Raw genomic sequence first — 22,211 nt, 5'->3', positions numbered from 1 at the left:
GATAATGAAGATGGAATCCTTTTTGAGCTAGCACTGAGTTATCTCAGAGGGCTGAAGCACTTGGGTTAGGGCCCAATCTAAGCAGCCAAGCTTCTCTTTACTTGTACTTGTATGCTTACTTCAGTTTATAGATTAATTTGTTATTAGATGTATTTCTTTTATGGTTAAGAATAGGTTGTTTTTAATGATTTAGTAGTTTTCTTCCATTTGTGCCTTCTGTAGCAGGTTGAGCAGCGATCAAAAAAGATTCAAAAGGTTAGAAATAGTTCCTTGGCCTCTCTTCCTCCTTCTGGGACTATGATTTGAGGCCAAGACTCTCTTGCTGCCCCAAAAACACAGATTTTCCTCATTCATAGGACTCATAGTGTTTGTAGCTCTTTAGTAGGTTAATAGTCCAGTTTTGTTGTGCTTCAGATCTAATTTATCATGTTCACTTCCTGATTTGCAATATTCCTCTTTCATGCTTCCTTTCCTACAACATTTCTCAGCATTTTCCTTTCATAGATCATAGTTTAGACCATTTTAATGCAAAACTCTGTTTTTCCTAAATGCACTCATTTCATTGGTTGCTTGATTTTCTTGGTTGACTGTCAGTTCCTATGCAGCAGATCTCTTCCAGTAGTAGGCTAGCTTACTAGTAATCCCACCCTCAATCTAATCCATGCCTTACAGGTCTCCCAAATCTCACCTCAATTCAGCCCTAGTTTCCTGCATTTTTCATAGAACTTCTTCTTCTCTCCTTGAGCAAACCCAATCATCTTTCTCTCTCCTGGTGGTTCACGGTAGACCTTAGGGGCCCTAAAACCTCTCCCCAACCTTCATCCACCTTTTCCACCCACTCTCACATTCTAGAAATAATGGAAATTTCTCTCGGCCTCCTCCTGTAGGCTTCCTATAGTTTCCCTGTTTTCCTCTTGTATTTTCCCTGTGTCCTCCTAAAGTTTTTCTTGTAGCCGAGTGTGGGAAAAGCCTCTAGGATGCCACCTAAGACATCTTAAGACCCATCCACACCATCCTACATCCTCCCAAGCTCCAAAAATGCCCTCTAATGCCACATGTTCGCTGCCACACTCACACATAATAAATTAGATGCATGATTAAATTCACATAAAAATACATAAAAAAATCAAAAATGTGTTTCTTGCTTATTTACTTCCAGAACTAGCATGGTTAGATGTTGACACCTAATCCTTGTGATTGGGTGAATTTATGTAAATAAATCAATTCGAAATATGAACAGTCATCGGGAGATGAAATGAATAGTCTCTCCCTCATGTATATAATTAAGACCTACCTTGTGAAATAACATACGAATCAGTTTTTGCTTTGTGGAGCTACTACCTGGCCTGACATGGTATCAGAGCCAGCTCCTTATTTTAGCTTTTATGTCCTTTGTAACTCCCTATTCTGCTCCTCTGCTCTCCATTCAAAGACATTGTCCATACTGCCATTTTCCCTGTCTAATGTCTGTCTCAATTACTATTTGTATAGCCTGAACGTTTGACTGCCTGAAAGACCTACTCCACGCAGTGACCTGCTCCATGCAGTGCCTGTACACTTGTCTATAATTCACTGTCCATATAATTCAGCTATCATGCTGCCACCATAGTGGCTGCCACTGCAATTCTCCACCTCTGCCATCTGAATGAGCCTGTCTTTGCATTTTTGATATTCAAAAAACCATATCTCGTCTGCCGGTTCTTGTCTCAGGGGTGGAAGAAAGATACCCAAGTCGTGTTACCACTGCCCCATGTGTGTAAACCCAAAACCTCACCTTTGATAATGCACTGTTTCACTACCTTAGCGCCGGGGTTCCGAGCTCATGCGTGGAGGCACCATGAAACATTTTGAAGCGAAAAATAAAATAAAATAAAATAAAATTTGATGATGCCTTTTTCTATTAAGCCGATAATGTCACGTTGCCATCCAATCTCCAAAACAATCATGCTCGAGATTTTCAACCGCAGAAAACCCTACTCTCACTCTGATTCTGCTTCTTCATTGATTGCACTTGTGTCTTGACCTCATTGTTGCAGGCCGGATTTAGACAGAATTAAGATATATTCGAAAAGTTCGAGGGTTTGGTCCATCAATTATTGGTAGGCTACCTCGGAAACTATGTGAAAGATATTCACAAGGACCAGTTTCGGATCGGCCTCTGGAAAGGAGAGGTTTTTTGGAGAATGTCAAGTGTGCCTTACACTCATGGTACTACGTTAATTGATCATTGTTGTTGCGCTTTTTATTGTGAGAAGATGCAAACGTACCTTTGTTGGAACGTTGTCCTGGAGAAAGCTGCATATATATTGAACGATGCCCCACTTTGTGTATGTACTAAAGTTTTTAGCATTATATTCAAGCTGGTCTCTGCCTAATTTGGTACACTGCTGGTATATACGTTGCTTGATTTTGTGATACGCTGCTAGTATATACATTATTTTAATACATGCGTTGAACTATACGCTGCTCCATGTGTTGACTATTTTGGACGCTAGCTATATATATATATTAAAAGTTCTATTGTATTTAAGTTGCATTACAGTCTTGGGTATTACAATCTTGAATGCTACCCAGTCTGAGTTATGTGAAATATATATTGAATGATTGCAGTTGATTTCATTTTTTGGAAAGTCATAAAAAATTATTATTTTTTTTTTTGCTACGAATACTGTAGTTATTTTTGGGCTCATTTCAAATTTTTATGATGGAGAAGTTTGTTGAAAAAGTGAAGGGTTTGGAAAGGAATACAACTCTTCTTGCACACAGAGAAAATAATCTTGCTCAAGATTCTTCCAGAGGAAGAGGTGGAAGAGATCTCAAAGGCAGGGGGGGCAGAGACTCTCAAGGAAAAATGGCAGATTTGCACCGCATTAACTGCAAAAGAAATGGATCACATGATGCCTCTACATGTAAGCTACCATGGGACAAAATTGAGCAGCAAAGAAACCAACTGAAAGGTAAAACTGATGATACAGACAAAGGTAAAGCACCTGAATCCGCTCACTATGTTGTGGCACAATGTAACATTGGGGTAAATGAAGATTTATTTAATGCTTCACTTGCTTCTTGGAAAAATGATTGGTTGCTTATTCAGGAGCAACCTACCACATGACTCATAGAAAAGATTTTTTTGAAGATTTCACTGACAATGTTGATGGAGTAGTATACTTTGCAGACCAATCAAAAATCAAGCCATCAGGGCTTGGCACAATCAGGCTTAAACTGCCTAGTCTTCCAGACTTTCTTCTGCATCATGTTCTATATCTCCCACAGCTCAAGAGAAACTTGTTGTCCTTTGTCCACATCCGCCAGCAAGGTCACTCCATTCATATGTTTGATGGCAAGCTTGAGGTAAGAAAAGCATCTGACCACTCACTTGTCATGAGGGGAATAGAAGAATAAAGGCTTATCAAGCTGCAAGGAACCTCTGCTCATGCACAACATTTCTCATACAATTCTCATCATGAAGAAGGTACACTTCCATCAAGTTTATTATGGCATGCTATATTTGGACACTTGAACTATGACAGTCTCCGCTTGTTGAAAAAAAATGGTGTTGCTAGTTTTCCTACAATTCCTAGGAAACTTAAGCAATGTGATGCTTGCATTCTAGGAAAGCATAGCAAACAGTCTTTTCATGATTCACATTCAAGAGCACATAGAAAACTTGAACTCATTCATTTAGATTTATGTGGTCCAATGCCTGTTCCTTCTGCAAATGGAAATAAATATATCATGACATTTATTGATGACTACACCAGAGTGTGTTGGTTTTGTTTACTGAAGAACAAATCTAATGCTTTTCAAACATTCAAGAATTTTCATAAATGGATTGAAAATGATGCACAATATCATATTGGGTCTATTCGCAATGATAATGGAAAAGAATATACATCAAATGAATTTGAAAACTATCTTCGCCAACATGGGATCAAACATCAAACCACTGTGCCTTATAATCCCCAACAGAATGGTGTAGCTGAAAGAATGAATAGGACAATCTTAAATATGGTACGATCCATGCTCTTCTTCAAAAATGTAAAGATAATGTTTTTGGATGATGTTGTTCTATGTTCTGCATATATAAAGAATATATTTCCATCTAATGCTATATGAAACAAGACTCCATATGAAATGTGGTATGGACATGTTCCTTCGGTAAAGCATCTCAGGGTCTTTGGTTCCACTTGTTATGCCTTAATACCAAAGGTACATAGAAACAAAATTGGTGCTAGAAGTCGTAAGTGTATCTTCCTAGGGTATTCAAACACCTCCAAAGCATACCGTCTCTATGATGAAGTAAATAAGAAGTTTTTTGTATCTAGAGATGTAATTTTTCTTGAATCATCCAAAACTAACAATGTTGTTGAGTGGCAACTTGATCACTTGGATAAATTTGCAAAAGCAAAATCATTTCAAGAATTTGATAATTAGATTCCACATCTTGAAAGGGGGATTCCTATACTAGATCAACATGTGGAATCTTCTTCTTCTGAAGAACACTCTCCCCCGCATGAAACTCCAATAACGGATGATGCTTTAAGTGATGTAATTGATAGAATTGGGAGACTCAATCTTGATTCAGTCCCAACTCAATCAACGGAGCAGCCTGGACCATCTAAAAAAGGTCCCCCAAAGTGGGTGACAAATACACTTGAAAGTGTTCATCTTGATGAAGTTGGAAATACAGGAACCAGAAATTCAAACCATCAAAATGGAGGTGATGTAGATGAATCTAATTCACCTGTTGATATGGATGTTTCTTATGATTGTGAATTGAACTTGTCTACAGATTTTGAACCAACTTCCTTCAAAGAAGCTGCTTCTCATGATGAATGGAAGGAAGCGATGCAAAAGGAGTATGATGCCCTCATAAAGAATGGCACTTGGGAGCTGGTTGATCCTCCATCAGGAACCAAACCAATTGGCTGCAAGTGGGTCTACAAGAACAAGTATAAAGCTGATGGCTCACTTGACAAGCACAAAGCTAGGCTTGTGGCAAAAGGTTTTGTAGAGAAGGAAGGGGTCGATTATGAGCAGAATTTTTCCCCCACATCAACATGGGCTACCATCCGGACACTCTTTGCACTAGCAGCTTAGAACGGTTGGAAAGTCCATCAAATGGATGTAAAAACTGCTTTCTTGAATGGAGATCTAAAAGAGAATGTTTTATGTCCCAACCTGAAGGATTTGTTGTGAAAGGACAAGAACATAAAGTATGCAAACTTGTGAAGTCCTTGTATGGCCTCAAACAAGCACCGCGAGCCTGGTATGGAAAACTAGCTGAGCATCTTTTGAAACTCAATTTCAAACATTTTGATCTTGATGATGCAACTTTATTTGTCAAGAAAGTTCGCAAAACAGTTGTATATATTGTGGTATATGTAGATGATATTTTGATGACAGGCTACATTGCATCCATAAAGAAGGAATTGGGGAAAGGTTTTGAAATTACTGATTTGGGCTATGTTCATTACTATCTTGGCATTGAAGTAACCCAACATCCAAAGTCCATATTTCTTTCTCAAAATAAATACATTGGAGATCTGTTGAATAGGTTTGGCATGACAGAGTGCAATCCTCTTACTAATCCAATGGAACAAAACTTAAAGCTCACATCTATTGAAGGAAAAGAATTTGAGGATGCAACAAAGTATAGACAGCTTGTAGGAAGTCTCAACTACCTAACTACTACCAAACCAGACATTTCATTTGATGTTGGAACCCTCTCCAGGTTTATGCAAAATCCTTGTGAGGGACATTGGTCTGCTGCAAAAAGACTTCTAAGGTACTTGAAGGGAACTCAAGACTTTGGAATCAAGTATACACAAGTGGACGACTTCAGTTTGATTGGATAATCTAATTCAGACTTCGATGGAGACAAAAAAACTGGGGTATCAACTTCAGGATATGCTATGAGTCGTGGATCAGGAGCTGCCTCTTGGAGATCACGCAAACAATCAGTTCTAGCAGATTCCACAACAGAAGCAGAATACGTGGTAGCAGCTGAAGCAACAAAATAAATTGTGTGGCTCAAGAAAACTCCTGAAGATTTGCAAGTAAAACAAGTACAATCAACTCCACTCATGATTGACAATACCTCTACAATAAAGTTGGCCAAGAACCCAAAATTCCATGATCGAACGAAGCACATCAATACTAAATATCATCTGATTCAACATCATGTTGAGGCCAAAACATCCCATCTCTGTCATTGTTCCACAAATGAGCAAATTGCAGACATCTTCACCAAAGTGCTTGGAAGAGAAAAGATTGAACGATTCAGAATGATGCTTGGACTCACCAACATCCCTTCAGATTAAGGGGGGGAATGTTGACACCTAATCCTTGTGATTGGGTGAATTTATGTAAATAAATAAATTAGAAATATGAACAGTCATCGGGAGATGAACTAAAAAGTCTCTCCCTCATGTATATAATGAAGACCTACCTTGTGGAATAACATACGAATCATTTTTGCTTTGTGGAGTTGCTGCCTGGCTTGACAGTTTACTTCCTTGAGTAGGTAATGGCATTTCTTTCATGGTTTTCATAGTGTTTCTGGCAAAAGTAGAATTAGCTTGTTAATTAGGGTTTACTAGGTCTTGCTTTACATTCCAATCCTTTTCCTTTCTGCAATTAGAATAGCTTCTGTAGAGTAATCTTTCTTTATTTCATCATACATAGAGATTCTTCTGAAATCTATAGAAGTTTGCTTAAGCTCCTAGTGATCTTACACTGGCTAACCAAGTGACAACCTGCAGTGAGAACTAGTACTTGTGCATACAGCACTGAGGCTTCCAAGTTTGTTACGAACTACCGCGTTGATAAAAGTAAAGTTGGCAGCCCAGGAGTTGCAGCATTCTTGCTACATCACTGGCACTCACCGGATATGCTATCTTTAAAATAGGATTTTTTGTCAACATTTGCTTCAAATTGTTGAAGCTCCCTTGACATTTGTTTGTCCGCTCAAGCTTTATGCCCTTCTTCTATAGGGAGGTAATGGGGTAAGCTAGTTTTGAAAAACCCTCTACAAATCTTCAGTAGTACCCAACAATCCCCATAAAGGAGAAAACTGCTGATATATCTTTTGGAATTGGCCAATTCATAATCGCTTTAACTTTCTCAAGGTCCACTACCAATCCTTCTTTTGAGATAATATGTCCCAAATACTTAATTATGGTTTTGTAAAACTAACACTTGTTGCTTTTCACATAAATTTGATCATCCCTTAATGTTTGTAATGCCAACCTAAGATGCTCTTGGTGCTCTTCATTTTTAGAGTATACTAGATTTCCATCAATGAAAACTAATACAAATCGGTCAACGTACTTGTAAGTTGTGGAGCACACTATTAATTAGACACATGAAGGTTGCAGGTGCATTGGTGAGACCGAAAGGCAACACCACAAATTCATAATGACCATACCGAGTTCTAAAAGTTGTTTATGAATATCTTCATCTTTTAATCGTAACTGATGGTAAATAGTTCTCAAATCAATTTTTGAAAAGACAGTTGTCCCCCTCACTTGGTCAAACTGATCATGAATCTAAGGTAGTGGATATCTATTTTTAATGGTTAATTTTTTTAGTTGAATATAATCAATGCACATTCTGAATGTTCCATATTTTCTTTTAACAAATAGTACAGATGCTCCCCACAGTGAAACATTGGGCCTGATATAACCCGCATGCAACAATTCCTATAACTACATCTTCAATTCTAGAAGTTCCTGATTACTCATTCGATAGGGAGCTCTAGACACAGGGACAACACCCAGTACTAAATCAATGGTAAAATCTATGTAACAGTCCTGGTGAAAAGTTCATGTAATAAAAGTTAATAAAGGCAAAATAAGACCATAGGTAAGGGACACATATTCCAAGCTTAATGTTGGGCAAATATATCCTAGTGGGAATCATTGGATACGTGTTTTGGCTAAGGAAAATTAGAAAAGGCTAAGGAAAAGGCATTAAAAGTAAAAAAGGCATTTTTGGCACATTTATCTATGAAAATTAAGGAAACTAGGAGAAAAGTAAGGTGAAAGTTAAGAGGTTTCATGTGAGGAGGAAATTGAAGGAAAATAATGGAAAATGAAGAGAATAGAGGCCTCATTAATAAAGAGGCCTATGAGGATCAGTGGGAAAGCTTTTGTCAGTTCAACCTTTTGTGAGTTCAATTTTGGAGCTCTCTAATTACTCTCTCTCTCTCCCTCACTCATTCTTGGTCACTTAGAGTTTTCTTGGAGCACTCTAGTTTGGAGCAAGGAAAGGAAAAGAAATCACAAGAAAAGAAAAGCAAGCAAGGAAAGGAAAGAAGGATCAAGAAGCTTCAGTAGGAATACTTGCAGGTGACCTTTTGCATGTGCGATTTCCAAGTTGGTTTGGACATGCATGGCTGTGCATGTTGGTGTATAGTTCTCTTGTTGTCGGTGGCATGGTTTTACCAGGTTATGAAAGTGGAATTCAGCCTAGCCTAGCCTTTTTCCAGATTCCATGGTGCGTAGGGATGTTGATCTCAGTTTTGAGCTTTGGAATTTCTAGATGGATTTCGGAATCCGGGGCGGAGGTGCTCTCGAGGTTCATTCCCAAAGGCCTAGGAATCCCTTGACCGGTTTTGGAAAGATACATTGTAAAGAATGAGGGAGCAGTCTCGATTTAGGGCCTAGTGATCTAGGTTTGGATTGCGGTAAAGCCTGAGAGATAAGGAGATGAAAAATTCCTGAAGGATAGTGATGGATTCTGGATCGCATTCCAATTTTTGTTTAGTTATTATCAGAGCACCAGCTTTGGTGTGATCACATTTTGGTGAGGGTGGAGGTGGTTTAACCTCTGGATTCCCTTGGTTGTTCTTGGATTGGTTGATCTATGAGATCCCACATTCATGCATGGAATATGGCACGGGGGTGACTAGATGAAAGAGAGATTTGGTTCAGCCATGTCTATAATTGAGTTGTACGTGGAAGTCCCGAACCTGGTCAGATCTGCCTATGTGTTACAGGTCTATTTGGACACATCACTCCCAACATTCAGATCAGTACAATTAGGGATAATCAAACCCTAATTCAGTTGTTACATGCCCTAGAAATGTCATCAAATTGAATTCTTCCATCCATGAAAGTTTCCTAGCTTGAAACCCTACTGAAATGCCTCCCTCAGACACCAACGCAACCTTAGTCAAGGTTAACTACGTTGCAAAGTAGGTAGGCCCATTCAGGCCTACACTAAAGTGCACTTAGGCCCTCTTTGACCTGCGTTGGGCAAGAATGAGTGAAATTGACATTGGATTCTAGGAATATTCTCTGATTCTAGAGCATTCTAGAAGGATTCCCAGCTCTTATCTCATCCTATGAGGTCGACTTTGGATAGGCTATGGATCAATTATCCCTCTATCCTCTCATCCCTTTCTCCGTGGAAACTAACTCCAATTTTGGAAAGCCGTTCAATGCCCAATTTATGGCATAATCACTTGCATTTCCCTATAAATTGACCACTCATCATAGTGATCAGGAGGCTATAATTTGAATATTGTAGAGACATAATGTTGGTTTGAGATTTGAGTTCATGTCAAGTAATGTTATGTTGCTGGATTGATGTGCTTTCGGTGTGATGAGGGTTTGGACTGAAGCTGGATGAGTGACATAGGATCGAACCGCTTTGGGTGTAGCTCTTCCTTCTACATCAGTAAAGTTGTTTATTCCTTTTCCCATATTCTTGTTTATATCTATGATGCATATATGTTTCAATGTTGTCAATTCCATTGGTTTATAGTAGATATATCATGTACTTTGATCGTTGTTGTCTTCTATTTCTGTTGACAGGTACCAATTGAGTGGATTCAGTTCGAGTGGGAGCGACGGGAGAAATTCCAAGGAGATAAAGGAAGCAAAAGATCACAAGTAAGTTCCTTCATCTCATCTATCTACTATAGGAAAAGGTTGAACTACTTTATTTCTGTTGTTCTAAGTGTAACCACCCACTTAGGGAAAATGTGTTTATTCGTAGATACAAGTTCCATATAACACTATGACTAATAAAAATTAAGTTCTCTTACTTTTTCACTAATTCATGTGGATTTAATGGTTTTATATCTCTAATATTTATATGGTTTTATGCTAGTTAGAAGCATGGTTGAATGACTAGTTTTTTTCATGCTTATTTCATACGTTTACTTGTAATTTTTAAATGGATGGATGCAAGACCTAATTGATGATGTAATAGTTCAATGGAGAAGGAGGTGATCCTTCTGGTTATGTTTCATATGTTGTTTTAGTTGTTTATGCTCTATCTTGTATCCTAGTCTTGCAGGTTGCATTGATGCCAAGTGTTTGATAGAATGTCAGTCCCATTTAGGGATGCTCAGGCCTAGTCCTGAGGGTTATTTTTAATTAATCAACATTGTTATCATGTTTTAATGACTTCTGGAATTTACAACAAGTTCTAGGCAGAGGCCAGGATTCTAGACTAGAAAAGTGGGTTAAATCCCACGGTCACTGGCACAGAACTAGTAATTTTGGTCCACATTCAATGGTAGGTGTTATAGACACTTTTGTGCCTTACAACTCTAAGCATGAAATGTCCATAAACCAAGGGATCCTAAGTCCCTAAAAGTGTTGTTCCGACCCCTAAAGGAACAAGTTCAACAAATTACAGCTTCTCCCAGAAGTTCTCCACCAGAAACTGCTCAGAATCAATCAAATCATGATCATTTCAGCTGCTCCACTAGCTAGCTGCATTGCATAGCACCCAAGTACACTAGCTAGGTGCATTGCAACGCACCTAAATGCACTACCAGGGTGCGTTGAGCGGGAAATGACAAATGGCAGTGTCATTCCGCGAGGTGGAAAGACAATGGAAGCTTCCAGAATCTTCTCCAATGACACTTGCCTCACTAAGTTCGACCAAGGATGAGTAAGAGGCTCTCAGTCTCCAAGTGGAAGCAAGAACTGACAGAGAGAAGCCACTAGTCAAATCAGATATATGGATCCTCTTTGCATACATCTATATATGGATCCCTCATCCTAGAGATCCAAAGGCTGGAATTTTGTACATTGCAGAGAATTGCTGTTGGTTTTGAGATAGATATCAGAGTATTGGGTGATTTATGCTTTGTTGGGGGTGAAGAGGGGATTCTTTTCTGGGAGGTTGATGTTGGATCAGGAATCATCGGTTGTAACTCCTCCTGGATCTTCTTGCTATATGAATAAAACTATTTGAGTTTCTCCTACATGCTTGTGTATCATTGATGTTTGTTACATTTGTATGTTTAGCTTAAATCTGATCCTAAGCTATTTATGAATATAAATCCATGTCTTTGTGTAGTTTCCTTCTTCTGTGATCTTATAGGAACTTGGTGAAGCTGGGCAAGTAAGGGAGCAGGTAGCTTGAAGCTGTCAAAGAGGAGAGAGATTGGATCAAAGGACTAGCACAAGACACAGGTTGGTTCATCATATTCCTCTTCGTTTATAGTTCATAAAGAAGAATATGAAAGTAGTTTTCTATGTTTGTTTCTAAGGTCACTGTCACACCTTAGTGGGATAGGGTCGTTCTGAATAGACACTTTTCCCGTTAACAAAATGGCGACTCCGCTAGGGATCGTGTCTAGTTAGTTTGTTTGTGTTTCTCTTGTTGTTTGTTTCATAAACTTAGAAGTAGCAATCGAACTGCATTTGCCATTAACAAATGCAAAGTAGACATCTGCTACTTCAATCCATTCACTGGACCTGTTTATGATTTGAACAGCTGATTCACAAATGATCTGATTTCCCTTTGTGATAGCTCTTAGACCTCCTTTAAATCGACCCTCTGATTGCGCATTACTGATTGCTTTTACTCGGCCAAAAACCATAGATTAAACTGCAAACCGTGACCCAAAACCCGGATAGAATTCTCGTTTCTGCCCCAGCGCAGGCTCTGTGAAGAGGTTCTGCATTTCAACGCACTTCCCGAGAGGGCTACCTGCGCTGAAATGCAGTTTCTCTGTGTAACAGGTGCGCTGATCAGCCTAGCCCTGTGCAGCTGAGGTTCTTTGCTTCATTTTTCAGTTTTGTCTCTGATTTTTGCAGCCTGTGATCAGTGTATGTGTCTGTTTGAAAACCCCTTTTCTTTGCCTTAATTCCGCCTCCTTTGTACAAAAAGACTATAGATGTTTTTGTGTGTTTGTTACATCATTTACAGTTTTCCATTGCAAAAGTAGAATAGTCATACTGTCATCCTTTGATTTAGATCTGTCGTAACTGTCGATTTTGATCTTAGGAGAAAGTTTATTTGCTGTTGACAGTCGATTATGCTTTTACTTTTGCCTTTGGTTTGAATTTGTGACTTTCTAGTGTCAAAACGAGTATTTATTCCAAATCATAAAGTGTCGTAATCATCTCTGCCTTTTGATTTCGAAAAGAAGCTTGTTTGTGTTTGTCACTTGAAAGCAAATTCAGATTTGGACATCAACTTTCTTTTTAGGCATCAATATTAAGAAAGTGAAAAACAAATACATGCACATGTGCATTTGCATATTGACAGTCTGTTTGGCTTGATTTAGGAAAGTGCATTTACAGTGTGCTCTTTGCTCTTTGTGAAAAGATTGTGTCTTTCTTTTCCCCTTGTAGCTAGGATTTTCATTGCTAAAAAGAGATAAAAGTTTGCTTATCATCTTTAGATTGCATTTTAGGAATTACATCTACATCTCGTGGTGAACCCAAAAGGCAAACTTCATAAGAAAGATCAACTTAAAATAAATTGAATGAATCTAACAACGCTTTGGAACTTAACGCACAACATTTAGAGGTCTAGGCTAGAGACATATTCCGGCGTCGTAAAGCCTGGTAACTGTTTTCCTCACTGATGGTTGGGTGATTCCTCCACTTTGAGACGATAAGTGCCAGTACAGACTTGTGCTCCCACGTACCGTCGAGTATATATTGGGAGACCCCTATAGGCTTAAAACCTTTTATCCATAGGAAGTCGTGTCGGCCGCCCTACTGATCGCAATGCACCGAACACAACATTTGGGAAGATTGACTGCCGTACCGTAAAAAGTATTCTGCAGTTTTGCGATTGGTTTGGTACTCCCTCTACCTAGATCTCCAGAGTAGTCCCTTTCGTTCCTTTTCAGACTCCTTAACGGAAAAGGTCCATCTGAGCACTTGTCACTTCAGGCTCATTAAAAATCGAAGGAGACTAGAGTCATCTTTTGTTTTTTCTCGACTCTTAAAAAATGAAAAAACAAGTTGTGTCAAAGCGTCTAAAAATTTATTTTAAACAGAATATTCATTACCCTTTTCCTACGTTGATCTTAGGTTGAGAAAATGGAGTCTACCAACCAAGGAATTCCCCTTAGTGGAAATCCTAGTCCCTTCTCCTCTTGGGGAGATGTTGGTGCACTCCATATGGCCACATTTTCGCTTCCAGGACTGACAATTGTCTTGCCGGTATGGCTCTTCTCAACCAATGTCGTTCAGAACACCACTATTCCTGAACAATCGAATCAGCAGTTAGACGAGTCCAGAGTTGCCCACGAACCTTCTACTTCCTCTAATTCTTCCTCTCCTCCTTCCTCTTCGCTTGATGGGGCTGGCAAATCCAAAAGTCAAGTTCCTAAGGAGAAGAAGGAAAAGAAGAAGAAAGAGAAGAAGAAGAAGGAGCCAAAGGCGAATGGGGGAAACGATTATCGCCTAACGAAAATCCACACACTGCACCGACCAGGCCTAAATCGCCATGTGTCATTTGCAAAGGAGACCACTTTCACATAGATTGTACTTGCATCCCTCGGATACTAAGGGACTGGTCTCCTCGTTTGCACAATCCAGTGTCTGTTGTTGGGAAAAGTATCCAATACGGAATGACCCTATCCCGCTCTAAGGGTGATAGTTCCTTAGCAACAATCAAAGCAAAGCTATCTGAGATTACTTCTTTATGAGATGTAAAAGAGGGGAGAAAGAGATCCACTAACCGATGTCTTCCGCTAATGATTGATCCAATCTTCTCTCCTTGCTGCTTGTTCCCAGCTTCTTGCTCTTTCACTGGCCCAGCTACACCAAGATCCTGCAAAATGGCAAGAGAGGGAAACTACAAGAAGCATACATTCATAATTGATTCAAGGATTAGAATAAATCAAATAGACAAGTATAACAACACACCATTGAGACACATGCATATAGAAGAACCTCAAATGCTTTATTAATGGAAGAAGTAAGGTTCAGGAAGTGATACAACCATAAAAGGCCCAATCCAGCATCACCTTCCCAGCAGAAAGAAATCTCCTCTTCACCTCCTTCAAAGCAAATCACCCAATAGTTCTAAACTCAAACCAACAGCAATTCTTTACATTCACAAGATTCCAGCCTCCCTAGACCTCATGAGAGAGATCTATATATAGGAGTTTTGGAGAAAGGATGAGTCAGCTTGAGGCTGGCATGAAGTTGACTAGTGTCCTCTCTCACTTCAGTTATTCTTCAGTTCTTGAGTCCACTTGGAGGTTCTTGCTTCCACTTGGAGATCTAGAACCTCTTACTCATCACCAGTCGAATTCCCTGATCCAAGTGTCATTTTGGAAGCTTCCTGGGCATTGACACCTTGAGGAATGACTATGCCACATGTCCAAACTCGCCCAGTGCAGGTAGCCTTCTTTGCAGTTGACATTCAATGCAGGTAGACAGTGGAGCAGTTGACATTCAGCGCAGATGCTCAGTGGAGCAGTTGACATGATCCAAAATTGCCTTGTTTTTGAGTGTTTTCAGGTGGAGAACTTTTATTCAGTGCTGTGGTTTGCTGACCTTGTTCCTCTAGGGGTAGGAACAACATGTTTAGGGACTTTGGATCCCTTAGATTATGGACATTTCATGCTTCATGCTGTAAGGCACAAAAATGTCTATAACAGTGTCATCAACCTCTGATGATCATGTTAAAAGCACACCATCAACTAGCGAAAGTGAAGCCCCAGGACAAAAAGGGAAAGCTAGATTTCCTTGTAAACTGTGCGAAGGCAATCATGCCATCCACCGTTGTCCCTTCTTAGATGAAACTAAAAGAGTTTTGGATGATCGTCTGGTTTCACCGTTACAACTCCCTCCTGGATATAAAAAACTCTTCCGAGTCCGTCGCTAGTTGAGAATCCAGCTGGCCAACTCAAGTGGTCGGCTGAAGCGCCTATCATTGAAGATAAACCATCTGAATTCATACCAGACGAAAGTCAAAAGGTCGAGGCGGCAATTGACCTGGTCTTGCCTTCAGAGGTTTTATCTTCGGATGATACAGTCACTGAAGAGAACAAGGATGACACCGTCCAAATTCTCTTCATCAACACAGACTCCGACGAACATGGGGGCAATCTACCCATTCCTTTACCGCAGAAAGGAAGTTCGTCAGAGCCATACCCGACCATCTACTCGGTCCCACCTCCAAGGAACCTAGTTGTCTCCTTCGACTGGAATCAACTAGGCAGACCCCGTTTACCAGCAAGCATACCATTCTGAATTATCATTCAAATATATAGAATGGTCATGGCTGGTACGATCATAGATGAGGGGGCTTCTGCGAGTATCCTTTCCTCTATTGCTTGGAAAGCGCTTGGTTCGCCATCGTTGTTGCTTGAGATGAGAAATCTGACAGGCTTTGATAAAGGAACCAGTCGACCTTTAGGGATCCTTCCCGATGTGCCCATAACATTGAGAAGGAAGACAGTTCAAATGAACGTAATGGTTGTTCAAGGACCCTTGGATTATAACCTACTCCTTGGACGAGACTATATTTATTGCATGGGAGCCATCATCTCCTCACTCTTTAGAGTAATGTGTTTTCCGCATGAAGGAAGAGTGGTCAAGCTCGTGGACCAACTTTCATTTCCTGGATCACGCATAGCAAATAGTCATATACCATCCCTAAATGGTCTCTTCACGCAATAAATGTCTTAATCCCCAGTCTGTCCTCCCGATGAGCGCGAGTAATTCGAAGGGATATGACTGAAACCTAGGGGGCATGCGTCCTGGTCTACTTCGGCAAGAAAACTTCGGGTATAGGGTAGGTTTCCGCGGGAGAATATGACTAGTCTGTACCCCGTCCGTCGGTGGAAGAGGGGTTATTCGAGAATAAGATTCTCTTGTCAAAGTTATGTGAGTGGCGGACGTCGTTGCTCACCTTTGTTTATCTCGGTAGACATCGCCGAAGAAGTGTTTTGTTTGCACCGCGAATAGAACAATCTTTGGGTAACCTGTAAGAGGTAGGCCTTTCCTAATAGAACAAATGTTTTGTCTGCAAATTGAGGCGTAACCTTGAAACCATATTTTATACCTGAGGGGCATGCAAACCTTTTGGAGTGCAAGCGAGGGGCGGCTATTTATTTTTTAAATTTTTAGGACCTCTAACCCTTTAAACTCATAGGATTAGTCGTCACCTAACTTGCACAAAGAAAGGATGTGAGGAAAAAATCTAAAAATTGCCATTTTTATATGAGACTTTCTTATCATATGACTAGATTAATCGAGCAGTTTTAGCACATAGTTCAAGCTCGTTAAAAAATAAACATAAGACATGAGCAAATGTTTCCACCCGCGTTTAAGCTCGTTAAAAAATGAACTATTCCCCGGTAAATAACCACCGTGAATGTACCATTTCAGCCATTAAAGCCTTGGTCGTGTTTGCACCGTCACCTCCACTTTTCCATTGGCCGATCATTCACCTCCATTTGATTGTTTACCCATTTTGAGGAACAGCTGCGAAGAGTGATTTCACTAGCCATCCTTGTGACACTGTCGTGATTGGAAAATTCTGAACCTTACCTAGAATCAGCTGCTACCCATTTTATCACTCGTTCCTCAAAAGACGAGTCTTCTTTAATCTCTTTTCAACTGACTCGTAAAATATGAAAAGATTGCTGAGTTTTGGCCTTCCAGCTCGTTAAAGCGACCGGAAGTGCTATCCCTCCTCTAGATTTTAATCTTTTTGGACCTGAGGGATTATTGCACAGAAAGATCGAGCGCTTGTTTTGTTCGACTCGTTAAAACTATCGAAAATTCATCCCTTCTGTATTGTTTTATACTTTTTCAGACTTAAGGGATTAGATGACGAAAAAGGAATTTTGGAGTTAACTTTACGTACCTTTTCAGACTCTCTAAAAATGAAAAGGATCGAGTTATCTTTGTCGTTAAACTCGTTAAAAAGATTAATGGCGACAAACTTGTCTTTAGATGAGAACGAGTTTCACTATCGCTAGGCTCGTTAAAACATAGCGATGGGTTTGCCCGAAGGGAAAATTATAGAACAAGCATATGTTATCCTCCTCAAGCTTGACAAAAATAAAGAGGTACTGGTCAGCAATGATTGGGGAAAAATTGGGAAGAAAACTCAAAGAATCTTTATTGGTAGCAAGTCGCTCTTGAACATGATACTTCCACTCCGTGCCTGAGTCGGGTTGGGTTGTTTCATTCACCGGTCACATCACCATGGTCACGCCATACCATCCACATTTGGGGTAAATGCTACCAATCCATCACATAAGTGTCGCCGACATGTTCAAGAGAAGTCATCCAGAGAAGTCACCTGTGTCCCATCCACTACCATACATTATACTTCGTTCTTTCATGACCACCATCCTGAACCATATATCATTAGATTTTTTTCACCTCCATCAAAATCATTTGCTCCGTTCCGTGTCATTGATGTGGGATTCATTAAGGCCCTCCTTTGACGGATCGCTTCTTGTCGACATCAGCTCATTATCCAAGAAGTTGATCTAGCAACACCCCATTCAGTACTTTGAAGCTTGCATGCCTCAATGGCAAGTTTCTCACTTCCGGCGACAGGTATACATCAATGACCTTTGACCGAAAGATTTTGCATGGTGTTCGACGCCAAGTCCTTTACTCACACCATGTGAATTGTACTGCAGTACCTTGAGGGTCATCATCATTATCGGTGATTCCTCTCGCGCTTGTTAACAGTTTACATCATTGACTGGTAATCAAGCGATGTCTTTCCATGTTCGACTTCAAAACATTTCTCACATGGATCGACTTGTACTTCGAGTGAAGATCGGACGAGATTGAAGACCCTGGATCTAGTTTCATCCATCCGGGCTGCGATATATATTCAGGAAAATAAAGACATTGAAATGTACAGCATTGCAGCACAGATAATCATCCTACCAAAAGGATGATGGCTCTATCAGAATCATCAGTCCACCATCAAACGATTGTCTGTCCTATGTACATGAAAATGAATTTATAAAGCTAAGCATGGTAATGCCCGCCTCAGCTAGATCATGAAAACAGTATGAAGATAATGTATTGTATTGTATCTTATTACAGGTCTCCTCCCAGCATTGAAAAAACTTTGGATCCTCCTAATAAAGCATTTCACCCGATAAACGGCCTCATACTTTAGGGGGCAACTGTTATAGACATTTTTGTGCCTTACAGCTCTAAGCATGAAATGTCCATAAACCAAGGGATCCTAAGTCCCTAAAAGTGTTGTTCCGACCCCTAAAGGAACAAGGTCAACAAATTACAGCTTCTCCCAGAAGTTCTCCACCAGAAACTGCTTAGAATCAGTCAAATCAGGATCATTTCAGCTGCTCCACTAGCTAGCTGCGTTGCATAGCACCCAAGTACACTAGCTAGGTGCATTGCAACGCACCTAAATGCGCTACCAGGGTGCGTTGAGCGGGAAATGACAAATGGCAGTGTCATTCCGCGAGGTGGAAAGACAATGGAAGCTTCCAGAATCTTCTCCAATGACACTTGCCTCACTAAGTTCGACCAAGGATGAGTAAGAGGCTCTCAGTCTCCAAGTGGAAGCAAGAACTGATAGAGAGAAGCCACTAATCAAATCATAAGCTGACTCATCCTCTTTGCATACATCTATATATGGATCCCTCATCCCAGAGATCCAGAGGCTGGAATTTTGTACATTGCAGAGAATTGTTGTTGGTTTTGAGATAGATATCAGAGTATTGGGTGATTTATGCTTTGTTGGGGGTGAAGAGGGGATTCTTTGCTGGGAGGTTGATGCTGGATCAGGAATCATTGGTTGTAACTCCTCCTGGATCTTCTTGCTATATCAATAAAACTATTTGAGTTTCTCCTACATGCTTGTGTATCATTGATGTTTGTTACATTTGTATGTTTAGCTTAAATCTGATCCTAAGCTATTTATGAATATAAATCCATGTCTTTGTGTAGTTTCCTTCTTCTATGATCTTACAGGAACTTGGTGAAGCTGGGCAAGTAAGGGAGCAGGTAGCTAGAAGCTTTCAAAGAGGAGAGAGATTGGATCAAAGGACTAGCGCAAGAACCAGGTTGGTTCATCCTATTCCTCTTCGTTTATAGTTCATAAAGAAGAATATGAAAGTAGTTTTCTCTGTTTGTTTCTAAGGTCACTGTCACACCTTAGTGGGATAGGGTCGTTCTGAATAGACACTTTTCCCGTTAACAGTAGGCAGGCCTTGTTATCGGGAAAACTAGTGTCTATGCAGAGCTGCTAGTCCCACTAAGGCTGGTAGCTACCTTAGAAACAAACAAACTAAAACTACTTTCGTTTTCCTTTATGAGAAATAGATAAGAGGGGAATAAGGAGACCAACCTCTGTCTTGCACTTGGTTCCTTGCTCGATTCCTCTCCCTTCTGATAGGTCTTCGCCACTCACTTCCTCATCTACCCGGCTTCAAAGAGCACCTGTAGAATCAAAGCAGCATAACACTATCCAAGAACATCGATCTATTATCATAAACAATATAGGACCAGATATATATTGACCACACAAATTCATATAACATTAATCATACAAGAATGTGGAGGAAAACTTGAATAGCTTTATTGATAATCAAGAAAGAGAAAAGAGGATTACAACCAATTGTTCTGACCCAGCATCATCCTCTCAGCAAGAAAGCCCTTCTTCACCTCATGAAAAGCTTAGATCACCCAACACTATGATATTGCACCAAGAAACTAACAGCACTTCCTTACAAGATACAAAATTCCAGCCTATGGATCTCTGGGATGAGGGATCCATATATAGATGTTTGCAAGGGAGGTGAGTCAGCTTTTGAGATTTGATTAGTGTCCTCTCTCTGATAGTTCTTGATTCCACTTGGAGATTGATGATCTCTTACTCATCCCTGGGTGAATGCAGAGAGGCAAGTGTCACAGGAGAAGTTTCTGGAAGATTCCATGCTCCTCCACCTTGCGGATTGACCCTGCCATTTGTCCACTCTCACCCATAGCACCCCATAGAAGGGTTTTTCAACATGCATCGCACCTACTGTGTGTATTTAGGTGGGATGCAACGCAATTTGACCATGGAGTAGGTGAAATGGTCCAGTTTTGACCAGTTATGCGTATTTTTTCATGGAGAACTTCTGGGAGATGCTGTAATCAGTTGACCTTGTTCTTTTAGGGGTTGGAACAACACCTTTAGGGACTTAGGAGCCCTTGGTTTATGGACATTTATGATTGGGGTTGTAGTGCCCAAAAATTTCTATAACAGTTGCCACCTAAAGCATGAGGTCGTTAATCTTTTGATGTCGGGTGAAATGCTTTATCATGAGGATCCGAAGTTTTTTCAAGCTGGAAGGTGACCTGTAATAAGATACAACACAATACATTATCTTCATAATATTTTCATGATATAGCTGAGGCGGGCATTCCCAAGCTCAACTTTATAAATTCATTTTCATGTACATGAGACAGATAATCGTCTGAGTGTAGACTGATGATTCTGGTAGAGCCATCATCCCTTAGATTGGATGATTATCTGTGCAGCAATGGTGTACATTTGATGTCTTTATTTTCCTGAATATCGCAGCCCGGATGGATGAAACTAGATCTGTGGTCTTCAATCTCATTCGATCTTCACTCAAAGTACAAGTCGATCCATGTGAGAGATGTTTTGGAGTCGAACATGGAAAGACATCCCCTGATTACCAGCCAGTGATGTAAGATGTTAACAGGCGCGAGAGGAATCACCGATAATGATGATGACCCTCAAGGTACTACAGTACAAATCACGTGGTGTGAATAAGGGACTTGGCGTCGAACACCACGCAAAATCTTTCGGTCAAAGGCCATTGATGTAAACCTGTCGCCAGAAGTGAGAAACTTGCCATTGAGGCATGTAAGCTTCAAAGTACTGAAAGGGTTGTTCCTAGATCGACTTCTTGGATAATGAGCTGATGTCGACAAGAAGTGATCCGTCATAGGAGGGACTTAGTGAATCCCACATCAATGTCATGGAACGGAGCAAATGATTTCAATGGAGGTGAAAACGATCTGATGATATAAGGTTCAGGGTGGCAGTCATGAAAGAATGGAGCATAAGTGTATTGCAGTGGATGAGACATAGGTGAATTCTCTGAGCGACTTCTCTTGAACATATCGGCAACATTGACATGATGGATTGGTAGCGTTAACCCCAAATGTGGATGGTGTGATGGACCCATGGTGATATGACCAGTGAACGGAACAACCCAACCAGACTCGGATGTGTAGTGAAAGTGTCATGTTCAAGAGCGACTTGCTACCGATAAAGTTTCTTCAAGTTTTCTTCCCAATTTTTCCCTAGTCAATGCTGACTAGTACCTCTTTATTTTTGTCAGGCTTGAGGAGGATAACATATGCTTGTTCTATAATTTTCCCTTTGGGCAAACCCATCGCTATGTTTTAATGAGCCTAGCGATAGTGAAACTCGTTCTTGTCTGTATGGACAAGTTTGTCGCTATTTGGGTTTTAACTAGTTTAACGACAAGGATAACTCGGTCCTTTTCAATTTTAGAGAGTCTGAAAAATGGACGTAAAGAAAACTCCAATAATCATTTTTCGTCATATAATCCCTTGAGTCCGAAAAAGTATAAAACAATACAAAAGGGATGAATTTTCGGTACTTTTAACGAGCCGAACAAAACAAGCGCTCGATCTTTTTGTGTATTAATCCCTCAGGTCCAAAAAGATTAAAATCTAAAGGAGGGATAGCACTTCCGGTCACTTTAACGAGCTGTAGAGCCCAATCGCTCGGCAACCTTTTCATATTTTACGAGTTAGCTGAAAAGAGCTTAAAGGAGACTCGTTTTTTGAGGAACGAGTGATAAATTTGGGTAGCAGCTAATTCCAGGTAAGGTTTGGAATTTTCCAATCACGGCAGTGTTACAAGGATGGCTAACAGGATTACTCTTCCCAGTTGTTCCTCAAAAAGGGCAAACAATCAAATGGAGGTGAATGATCAGCCAA

Source organism: Pinus tabuliformis, chromosome 2_1, assembly GCF_031772625.1.
Source record: "Pinus tabuliformis cultivar Carrire ecotype Pingquan chromosome 2_1, CPIR1, whole genome shotgun sequence".
Taxonomy (NCBI): Eukaryota; Viridiplantae; Streptophyta; class Pinopsida; order Pinales; family Pinaceae; genus Pinus; species Pinus tabuliformis.
This window is presented reverse-complemented; position numbering follows the sequence as displayed.